The sequence below is a fragment of the Hemiscyllium ocellatum genome, chromosome 1, assembly GCF_020745735.1.
Source record: "Hemiscyllium ocellatum isolate sHemOce1 chromosome 1, sHemOce1.pat.X.cur, whole genome shotgun sequence".
Lineage (NCBI taxonomy): Eukaryota > Metazoa > Chordata > Chondrichthyes > Orectolobiformes > Hemiscylliidae > Hemiscyllium > Hemiscyllium ocellatum.
The window spans coordinates 128,318,892-128,329,777 of NC_083401.1; the positions used below are offsets into that span (position 1 = coordinate 128,318,892).

General features: G+C 40.4%; 1 long non-coding RNA gene across 1 annotated transcript; it reads right to left on the minus strand.

Moving 5' to 3' along the window:
• Positions 1-4,358: 4,358 nt before the first annotated feature.
• LOC132819944 (uncharacterized) lies at positions 4,359-10,336 on the minus strand. Its single transcript, XR_009645162.1, has 7 exons — positions 10,259-10,336; positions 7,531-7,654; positions 6,641-6,717; positions 6,299-6,382; positions 5,655-5,711; positions 4,923-5,009; positions 4,359-4,531 (listed from the first exon to the last, which is right to left on the minus strand). It is a non-coding gene; the product is annotated as an uncharacterized LOC132819944 (long non-coding RNA).
• Between the last annotated feature and the right edge of the window lie 550 nt (positions 10,337-10,886).

Genomic DNA, 10,886 nt, shown 5'->3' on the forward strand with positions numbered 1-10,886 from the left:
GGGATGATCGCCTAATTGGGATTGTATTATAAACCCTCCAATGGTCAGCAGGAAATTGAGAAACAGTTGTAAGGAGATCTCCGTTATCTGTAAAAATAATAGGGTGGTTGTGGTAGGAGATTTTAAACTTACCAAACAGACTGGCACTACTATAATGTTAAGGGTTTAGATGGAGAGGGATTTGTTAAGAGCATACAAGAAAATTTTCTGATTCAATAACGTGAATATACATACTACAGTAGCTGCAAAACCTGACCTACTCTTGGGAAATAAGGTAGGGCAGGTGACAATGGGGGATTTGAGCCAGTGATCATAATTCTATTTATTTTAAAATAGTGATGGAAAAGGATGGATTAGATCGAAGAGTTGAGGTTCTAAATTGGAGGAAGGTCAATTTTGAGGTATTAGCCAAGAACTTCCAAAAGCTGACTGGGGGCAGATGTTCGCAAAGGGGTAGCTGGGAAATGGGAAGCCTTCAGAAATGAGATAACAAGACTCCAGAGACAGTAGGTTTCTGTTAGGGTGAAAGGTGAGGCTGGTAGGTATAGGGAATGATGGATAACTAGAGAAATTGAGGTTTTGGTCAAGAAAAAGAAGGAAGCATATGCCAGGTATAGACAGGATAGATCAAGTGAATCCTTAGAAGAATGTAAAGGCATTAAACAGTGTACTTGAGGAAATCAGGCAGGCAAAATAAAAAGGGAACATGAGATAGCTTTGGCAAATATGGTTAAGGAAAATCCAAAGGGATTTTATAAGTACACTAAAGGCAAAAAGGTAACTACAGAGGGAACAGGGCCCCTCAAGGCAGCCTGTGTGTGGAGCTGGAGATACTAAACAAGTATTTTGCATCAGTGTTTATTGTGGAAGACATGGAAGATATAGAATATGGGGAAATTGATGGTGACATCTTGAAAAATGACCACTTTCTTTAGTTTATGTTTTTACCATGTTTAAATAAATTATATTTTGTCTAATATAAAGTGGTTTGACCAGTCACATAATTCCTGGAACACTCACTTCACATCTACCTTTAAATAGAAGAAAAATTTTAGGGTCGAGACTACCTTAAAAATAGTTTGAGGGGTGCTCGCCTAATCCATAACCGGTAGAATTCCAAAAAGATATTGACAAGTTGGAGTGGATGGATAGGTGGCTGATGAGATTTCAATAGAGAAGTGTAATGTGATACACTTTGGTAGGATGAACATTGAAATACAATACTAAATAGGGGGGTACGATTCTAAGGGGGACTGCAGAAACAGTAATCTTTGGCATATGCACACAAATCAAAGAAGGTGGTAGGAGCAGTTGATAAAGCATACAGTATCCTAACAGACATAAGAGTACAAGGTAGTGTTAAACCTCAGGTGTAATACTGCATAGTTATGGTTATCATATTATATGAATGATGTGAACACATAGGGAGACCACAGATGTAACATAGAAGAATATTAAACTAGTTTAAGGATAGACGAGCGAGATATTGGATAAAGATTTTCAAAATCATGAGTGGGCTAGACAGGGAGAGGTTGCCTTTTTTTCTTTTAGTGGGGGATGCATGTTTAAGATGATGTGCAAAAGCAACAAGATGAAAAATATACTTCTCCACACACAGCATGTAATTAGAGAATGGAACATACTACCTACTGCAGTGGAGACAGGTTCAATAGAAGCCTTCAAGAGCACACTGGACAATTTGGATCGAAAGTGTGCAAGGGCATGGAGAAAAGTTGCAGAAATTGGCACTAGGTTGATGCATGGGTTAAGAGCCATTTAAAAGGAACAATGGGCCAGAATGAGGAGTCATACATTTAAAACAGAAATGGAGGAGGAATTTCTTCTCAATGGCTCTTGAATCTTATGGAATTCTTTACCAGAGGACGGTCACACCTGGGTTAAGTATATTCAAGGCAGAGGTAGTTTGAAAAATCAGTTATGGAATCAGGTAGGAAAAGCAGAGTTGAGAATGAACACATCTACAATCTCATTGAACAGAACTCGATGGGCTGAATGGCCTACACTTGCTCCTACATTTTATGCCACCCATGAAAACTAAAGGTAGACTATGCTAACTTCAGACAGAGCCCTTAAAAATAAAAATCTGATGCCGCCATCACTAGCTTTCCAAGGAAACCATTTAGTGGCAAATGGACATCCTATACTGTACATGTCTTGTTTGTATACAAATGTATCAGAGCACGTGTCATATCATTACAACAGAGGTTTATGAAGGTTATCCAAACATTACATAATCAATTCATGGAATTTGAAAAAAATTCACAGCAAAAGACAATCTTTGGCTGATAGAGATTTGTAAACTATTTTACTGGGAGAAATACTTGAAAGCTGAAATCATGTGACTTACTTCCAGACAGTGCAACTTTTGAATTTACAGCAACTGAATAAGACCTCACATCCTTCTTTTAAAAAGAATTTCTCATCAAATAGGGGATCCATTTAAAGGCCCTCATTGCCACAACCTGCATTAAGTGAGAATCCCAAGGCAGCTCCAATGTCTCCAAGACAAATCACACCAGCCACAACTGCACCAGTAATGGAGAAAGCACAGGTGGAAACAAGCTGCCAGGCATGAATAATCCCTCCTAATTTTATCAAATTGTAACATCTGACAGTTTTGCATACTTGGGGAAATTCTTTACCATTAGTGGGATAGTTGCACATGTTACTGTAATTTTGTTTGAGTTTTAAGATAACAATTAGGAATTCACATTCAGCATTTGCTTTTTCCAAGGGGGTTTACAGAAATTCATCAAGTGAAAGCAACATTTAATCGGATTTAAATGTCTACTTGAAACCAATCAACTGCAGACTTGAGTTATCAAAATGTAGTGAATACAGATCAAATCTGAAACATTTACATTTGATCTAGTGCTCCTGGTGCTTCCACCACTACAAACCTTGCCTAAGACTTCCTCCCATCCCAGTCCTGATTTCAAAATCACATGTCCTCATCCCTGTTCAAAGCATCACCACCCAGCTTAAACTTTCTGCTACAAAAACATGGAAGTGCCAGTGCCAGACTGGGGAGGACAGAGCTAAAAACCTCAAGCACCAGGTTTATTTGAAAGTACAAGGATCTTTTTCCATTAAAAGATACACCCCATTCTGACTTCTATTAGCCGTTTTACCCCTTCATTCTTTCACATCTTGCTGGCAGCACTGGTCAAGGCAAGCATTTGTTACCTTTGTCTAAATTACCTTTGGGCCAAATGGCATTGGGCTGGAGGGAGGGATGAGAGAAAAAAAAAAATCATGGGAAAAAAAGAGATTGTTGTGGGTCTGGATCGATCAACCCCAGGATTTCCTTCCATTAAAAAGGAAAAAAGGACTTAAGATGGGCAGCTTCAGTTATCATTGATAGCCTTAACTGAATTCAATCCCAGACTCCAGATCCACATTTGAGCTAACCAACCAAATTTTAGTTACCATTCATGACTACAGACCCAGCTGGTTAAAAAGGTTAGAAATTCTGAAATCCCCATAAACCTTTTCACATTTTTTCCTTCAAAAGAAAATATGACCAAAAGCTTGTTCATTTGCCACCCTTTGTAATACTTCAAGCTTTTTTTTGGCTAATGATCTGTTATTCCACAGTTTTATAAAATAGAATGTGTGTGATAAGCTCAGGTGTTTCCTCCTTTCACTGGAAGCTAAACTAATGAGTGTTCCTTCCCTCTGACAGAATCACTGGTTGAATCAGTCTTGTTTACAAGAACCACAACCAGACAAATGCATTGTAGTTTTTAAAAAAGGCTCCCCAGGAGGGTCACATTTTCATTAAGTTACACAAGAATGGTTGCCATGGAATACACACTTCATTAGTTGCTCTCACCACCAAGACAATCAGCCTCAGCAGGTGGGAATATGATTAGGTATACCTGAAGACTTCAATTAGGCTGCAGTTTATCATGTTTGGAACTGCAACACATGCTACATCTCTCTTCCACCAGGTTTAAAATTTGAGGAAGAAACCGATAGCCCCTTTGCTACCCAGGAAACTGCTGTTACCCCTGCAACAGGATCAGCTTAGATTGCTTCCGTAAATGTATTACTGCTATATGCAGAGGGAAAATGCTTTTGCCAAGAATTTAAGTCTTGGCTTAAGTTTGGCTACACCCAGTTCACTCGAATTAACATTAGTCACTTAAATGCTTAACTTTTTTGCTGGGCCAGGGACATAATTGCACCAACTTCAGTGGAACAACTGCAAATAGACTCAATTTTTTTACAATTAAAAATTTATGAAATTACATATACTATTGGTCAGACTGTCAATAGATTGATTACTATTTGACCAGCAAAGCTTTTAAAAGAAAACAATGACAAAGTAAAACTGTTTTTGCTTAAGTTTATTTTTCTATTGGTTTCTGAAAATAGCATACTACAACACTTCACTCAATTGATCTCATTCTTTGCCGCAAGTAAAGATTTTCTTCTAGTTCCAATCTACAATCCGGAGGATCATCAGATCAGCCAGTCTTACGATGAGAGAAGACATGATTGTAACCTGCAAACAGAATGGGAGGAAATGAAAACAAGTGTGGAAAATACCAAAACAAATATCTTCAACTAAGTCACTGTTTATTTCAAAAAGGTAACACTTGCTTTCGTATCTTTGTTAAACTTTTCTAAATTCCGATTTGTATTTAGTTCAGCTTTTTTTAGGAAAAAAGGATACTAATTATCACTGGACAGAAGATCACAATGGTCACTCTCAACCTTTACACTGCAACATTTCTGGACTGTACCCTCATTTCAACATATTGATCATCCTGCCCCTTACAGGGTCAGCTGGGTAGTTAGTGACAAATGTAATCAATGGGACAGTCATGAACATCTAGTTCAGTCTCTCATTCACACTGACCTGTCATAAGGTAAATTGAACAAAATAGGTTTACCTGACCAAACATGGTTAGCACTGCAGTAACTCTCCATGTAGTGTTCATGATAACATCATGTAGCCATATAACTTGTTATCCATATGCCTTGCAGGAGAACAAAACAAAAAGAATAAGCATCAACAAGCATAAAACCTTAAGTTTTAATTTGCACATTTAAAAAAAAATAAACCAAATATCTGAAAAATCTAAATGACTTCATAATTATATCCAGCTTTGCTCACCTGAAGTCTAAAAAAAAGTTGCAGAAACCTACAACAAAACTCAGTGCAGGAATATGAATAGTATAGGAACCATGCCACATCACACCTCAAAGGGCTTGAGGAATTAACAAAAAAAAGGAATGGACTTGCAATGATACAAAACTGGCATCTACTTAATTTGAGATGAGAATCACAATTTTATTTTCTGATTGGCATCAAAGTGGCCCCACCTAGTTTTCAGGCTTCTGGAAACAACTATGCTAATTATAGCATTTGCAAACAGTACCAAGCGCACAATAAGTACTTTAAAACAATTTCTTGACATCCAAACCACCATAAGGTAGAAACGTTAGCTCAGTAACAGCCTCTGAAGTTTCTACATATACAAATCTCAGAAAGGCATAAGACTCATCACAGCTAACAATGACTTTTGTAGCAGGTTAATTCTGCATTATACAATCTTTCAGAATTACGTGTTTAAATTTAGCCATCAGTGATGCTAACATCACTAAAAGGTTTAAGTGCATACCTTTCCACTTGGAGTGTTAACCAACATGTTTGATCTTCAATTTGCAAACTCCTAAACCTAGCAATTAGCAGACAGAGGAAAATCAAAAAGATATCAACATGCTTGAAGGAATGAAATGATTAAAAGTAAACAATTTTTAAAACTATAATTACTACAACATTTAAAACAAAAAAAAATACTTTCTACTTAACTACATGTCCTCAGTTTTTCAACATAATCATAAAAATTCATGATGTGAACAGCAGTGAAAATGTTCTAATCACTGGACATGCATATTCATCTTAACCATTTAACTTTTACCAAAAAATTGCAAGTGCTAAAGCAGAAATTAGAGATGTCCAAAGTAGAAATTTATATTTAGCTGGGTGGCAGTAATTATATCTTTTAGTCATCAGAGAAAAAAGCTAGATGAGAATATAAAAAAAGAAAGCCTTCATTAAGAGTGGGGGATACCTTTAAGGAAAATCCCATTTACTTCCATACAGGGCAAGTGTCTAAGAATAATGCACACTACAGTACATTCACATCAATCTTAAAGATAGGAATCATGAGTATCATAACCACAACAGCAAAAAACAGAATTTGCATCACTGTTTTAATCCATATTGGTTTGTCTAATCTGTAAACTGCAGAACTCGCCTTACCTTTGTAAGATGTCCTAACCACAAGGAGCCGATTGTACGAACAAGATTCACCCAGAGCTAAACAAGACATCCATTGTCAAAATTCTAAAAATAAGAGAATGTCAGTTGAGAAAGTGACTTGTGAACATACAAGAAAGGATATCTTATTAACAATCAGGAAACCCTCATATTTGCAGGACAGGTAGTCTTCTCCTTTCAAAGAAAGGATAACTCAAATTATGTGATCATGCTTTAATCACAGGGTAACCCGACTTTGGCAATTATCTACTGTAGACACATTAGAATCAGATTTTTTTCTGCAAATTTGTTTTGTGGCATTACAAGAAAATAGTAAACACATACCTGGTTCATTTACACACCCCCAGGTTGTTCCACAGCTTTACTGCTTTGTCACATCAGGCAGATACAATGCAACTTAACTGCAGAGAAGGCAATGTTCACAACATTAAAAAGATGGCCAACAACAAAAAAAAGTCACTCGCATTATCCACCATTTACAAAGCAAGCCAGAAATTAACCTAGTTTGATACCGCCATCTCATCAAAATTCAAGCCAGCACATACAACTAATTGCAAGAAATGTTTGAAATCTTGTCTTTTGCCTTTTCATGGTGGTTTTGGAAGACAAAAAAAAAGTGGGATGTACGTGTGGAAGGACTGCATGAACACCAGATTAAAAACAGTCAAATTCAATCATTTGCTCCACTGGATGCCAGAAGAAAATCACCCCACATGAAAAGGTGGTCAGTACAGTTTCCACTTGAAATAGTTGGTGTTCTTGAAGCATTTACATGCTACCTTCTTCCAATCTTAACATCACATTCCAGGACAGGCCAGAACCTGATCAAAAACATAATATGGTGCTGGAAATGCACAGCAAGTCAGACAGTATCAGAGGAGCAGGAGAATACACAATTCGGCATAAACCCTTCATCAGAAATGTCAACACCTGCTCCTCGGATGCTGTTTAACCTGCAGTGCTTTTCCAGCACCACACTCTTGACTGTGACCTCCAGCAACTGCAGTCCTCACTTTCTGTAAAAATTTAATATGCATAGCAAGACAAAACAAGTTCGTTACTGTTTTTTTTCTGGGTTTGAGTATTTTACACTAGGTTAGTCTTCTTTACACCCTCCAAACTAGATTTGTTACATAACACTTCAAAACAAAATCTATTTCTAATTATTGAAAAAGCCTATCAGGAACTATCCAAAGCTTGTATTGAGATCTTACCAGCCGAGTGCCATTCTTTGATCCAACTGTCAGATGACCAGTGAAAGAGGGAGTGACAGGATGTAGCATTCCAAAGAAATGCATGATTTCTCTCATTCCTTAAAAGTTTTTACACAGGTTGTATCTATATTTAAAAAAACCATGTTACATATTTGAAGATTAAATATTTAGCACAATTAAAAATGCTCATTCTGAATCACAACACTAGCTCTAGCATGATACTGCAGATTTAACAGGCTCAGATTCTTCTATCTGTATTCATTCTCAGGCTGTTAAGTAAAATGCTGCCATGACCAGCAGTTACTAGCCAGTCCTGGCCAACGCTGGCTGTGTAGCATCGGTACTCCCAAACTGCTGCTAGGAAATAACGTTCTTTATACAGTACTTTATTCTCTTTACTAGACAAATTAGTAACTGACTGGATAGATGCAAAAAGGATATTCCCATGTGCTAAAGGCTAGAACTAGGGCACACTATGACATCATTTCACCACAGCACTCGTTTGTTTCTTCTAGATGGAGAAACAGTTGAGTTATACTAGTTGAATTTCTGATAAAACTATGAAACTCTATGCTAATGATGGGGGGAGCGAGCTGCCGTTTGTCAGTGAAGTGCCAATGTTGGACATGTAGCAGAAAAGCAGAAACTTAGCTCATGGCCAGTTGTCCAATTTTGTCATGAATAAACATATCTGCCAATGGTTTTTCTCTACTAGCAACACATCTAGTTGCTAGTTATGATTCTTTAGACAGCTGTGCCACTCTCAGTATTGCCACTACAACATTCTGCATCAGGATGCTCACTATTTTACAGCTTATTCCAAATTACTCAACACAAAAGGAAAAGACCCTATGACATCAGCAGAAATCCTTGCCAATTTTGAACTTTTACTTTTGTATGGCACGTGGCCACTGCTTTCAAACTTTGCTGTCCATTCCTAGATTTCTCTTGAATGGAATCAGCTCTCTAGGTCATTTTAAGAGGACAGTTAAGAATCAATCACAGAATCCCTACACTGTGGATACAGGCCATTTGCCCAATGTCCACACCAACCCTCCAAAGAGAATCCCATCCAGACCCATTCCCATAATTTAACTCTAGATTTCCCTTGACTAATGCACATAGCCTACACATCGCCGAACACTATGGGCGATTCAGCATGGCCAATTCACCAAACCTGCACATCTTTGGACTGTGGGAGGAAACCCACACAAACAAAGGGAGCATGCAAACACCACACTCACCCGAGGCTGAAATTGAACGTAGCACTGAGGGGCAACAGTACTAACCACTGAGTGACCATGCTGCCGCAATACCACAACCACCACAACACGGTGGTTCCACAGACATGTACACTAGAAACGACTACCTCCCCAGTTATTCTAGTGACATTTCATACAAGAGTTGTAGATCAACTTTAGGACAAGATCACCACATCCTGTCTCCTTATTGATGCAGAGAAGCTCCAGCAGATTCATCCTTTCAATGAAATTGGATGCATTATGGTGTACTGATAAAGACTGGGATGCTGGTTCACTAATTTCAGCAACAACTTTCAATTTTAGCTGTTCAGATCTTACTGGACTTCACCGAGTATGCCTCAATTCAGTTCCCTACGGTAATCAATCCATTATAGTAGAGTTCAGATAGCACTATGCTACAAAATAACCCGTCCTGCCTACCACACAACCAAGTGAACTGGATGAACAATCCAAGAAAATCTCAACAATATGGATGAATATGGGGGGGGGGGGGGCAAGTAATACCAGAGCTACCAGATAACCGATCTTAATTGCAACATCCCTCAAGTTTGAATGCATGCAATCCCTATCCATCCTGACCCGGTCAAAAATCACATGACACCAGGTTATAGTCCAGCAGGTTTATCTGAGAGAAGTTTACTAACTTTTGGAGCACTGCTCCTTCATCAGGTGGTACAGAGAGAGTTAGAACAGAGGCAGATAATTTATCAGGAAAAGACTAAAGGGTCATACAACTCATGCGAACAAACATAAGATGGCTCTTAAGTCTTTAATTGTGTCTAAGGTCTTCCTCTCTTACAAGGCACCTGAAGGAGCAACACATTTTCAAATAAAACCGTCTATAACCTGGTATCGTGTAAAGTTTGACCTTGTTGTCCAACACCAGCACCTGCACATCATGGCAACCTGTCACAAACCTGACCAGGTAAGGAGAAGTTAGTGTCAGTGGTTTCCAGCCCAAGCTGGGGAGAGCTCACAGTCCCTTGTTCCTTTCTCAGCACCTCGGCTCCAGTGGAAATCCCGCCTGCTGACTGCAGGAGGCGGCAAAGGGCAACTCCACCACGTGGGCCCCTGGCGCGCAGGCCGGGTCAACCCGCTGCCCGCGATCCAGCTTCAGCAATCCCCCCTCCCCCCCACAACGTCTTGTAACCGCCCCACCCCCGGATCTCTCGCTCACCTCCCCCCGCCAGCTCCAACACCGACAGCAGTTTCGCCAGCACCCCCACCAGGATCCCCGAACATTCGCTCGCCACCACTTCCTCCATTCCCCCCCCCACCCCGGGCAACCCTGGATCCACAGACCAGGCAGAGGCCGACAAACCCCCGCGCCCCCACCATTTCCCTTCCCCCCCCCCTCCCGAGCCAGGGCTAGGGCATCGACTGGAGCTCCCCACGGCTCCCTCTGGATCTGTCCCCGGATCAGGGGAGGCCGAAACACCCCAGCCGCTGGGGTGAGGGCCGGTTACCTCGGGACGCCGACAGGAGGATACCCGCCATCCGGAGGCCAGCAAATTCCCTGCGAACGCTCTCAAGCCCCGGCGACGGAAAGAGGGAGCGGTCCCCGTGCCCGCCCTAATATAAGCCAGTGGCTGCGGGTGGGCGGGGTTAACGCGGATGATGAACAGTTTGTAACCCCTCCCACACCCCTCCCGCGCCCCGCCCCCTCTCTCTCATACCACCGCCCCCCGCCCCCGCAGCAAAATGCGCGGGAACCTGTCCCGGGAAATGAAGACTAACGGTCACCTGAAAAACGCGCAAAACCGTATCACAGTCATTATCGCCAAACAATCTGAAACGTTTACTCTTCCCCTTCCCCGACCCGCTGACCATTTTTTGGACATGGAATCACAGTCAATTTAAATTCATAAAATGGTTACAGCGCACACAGAGACCTTGTTGGCCCATCGTGTCCTTGTTAGTCAGTTAATTCCGGATACCTGCCGCGTGAGTTACAGTATTTCTGGTCCAGTGCCATAAGCATCAGGTCAAAACACCTTGACAGTTGAACATATGACACTCTGGTTGTTCACAGTCAACTTTTTGCTCTGTCACTGTTGTGTCAAATCATGTGATTTACGATCAAACATTGTATTT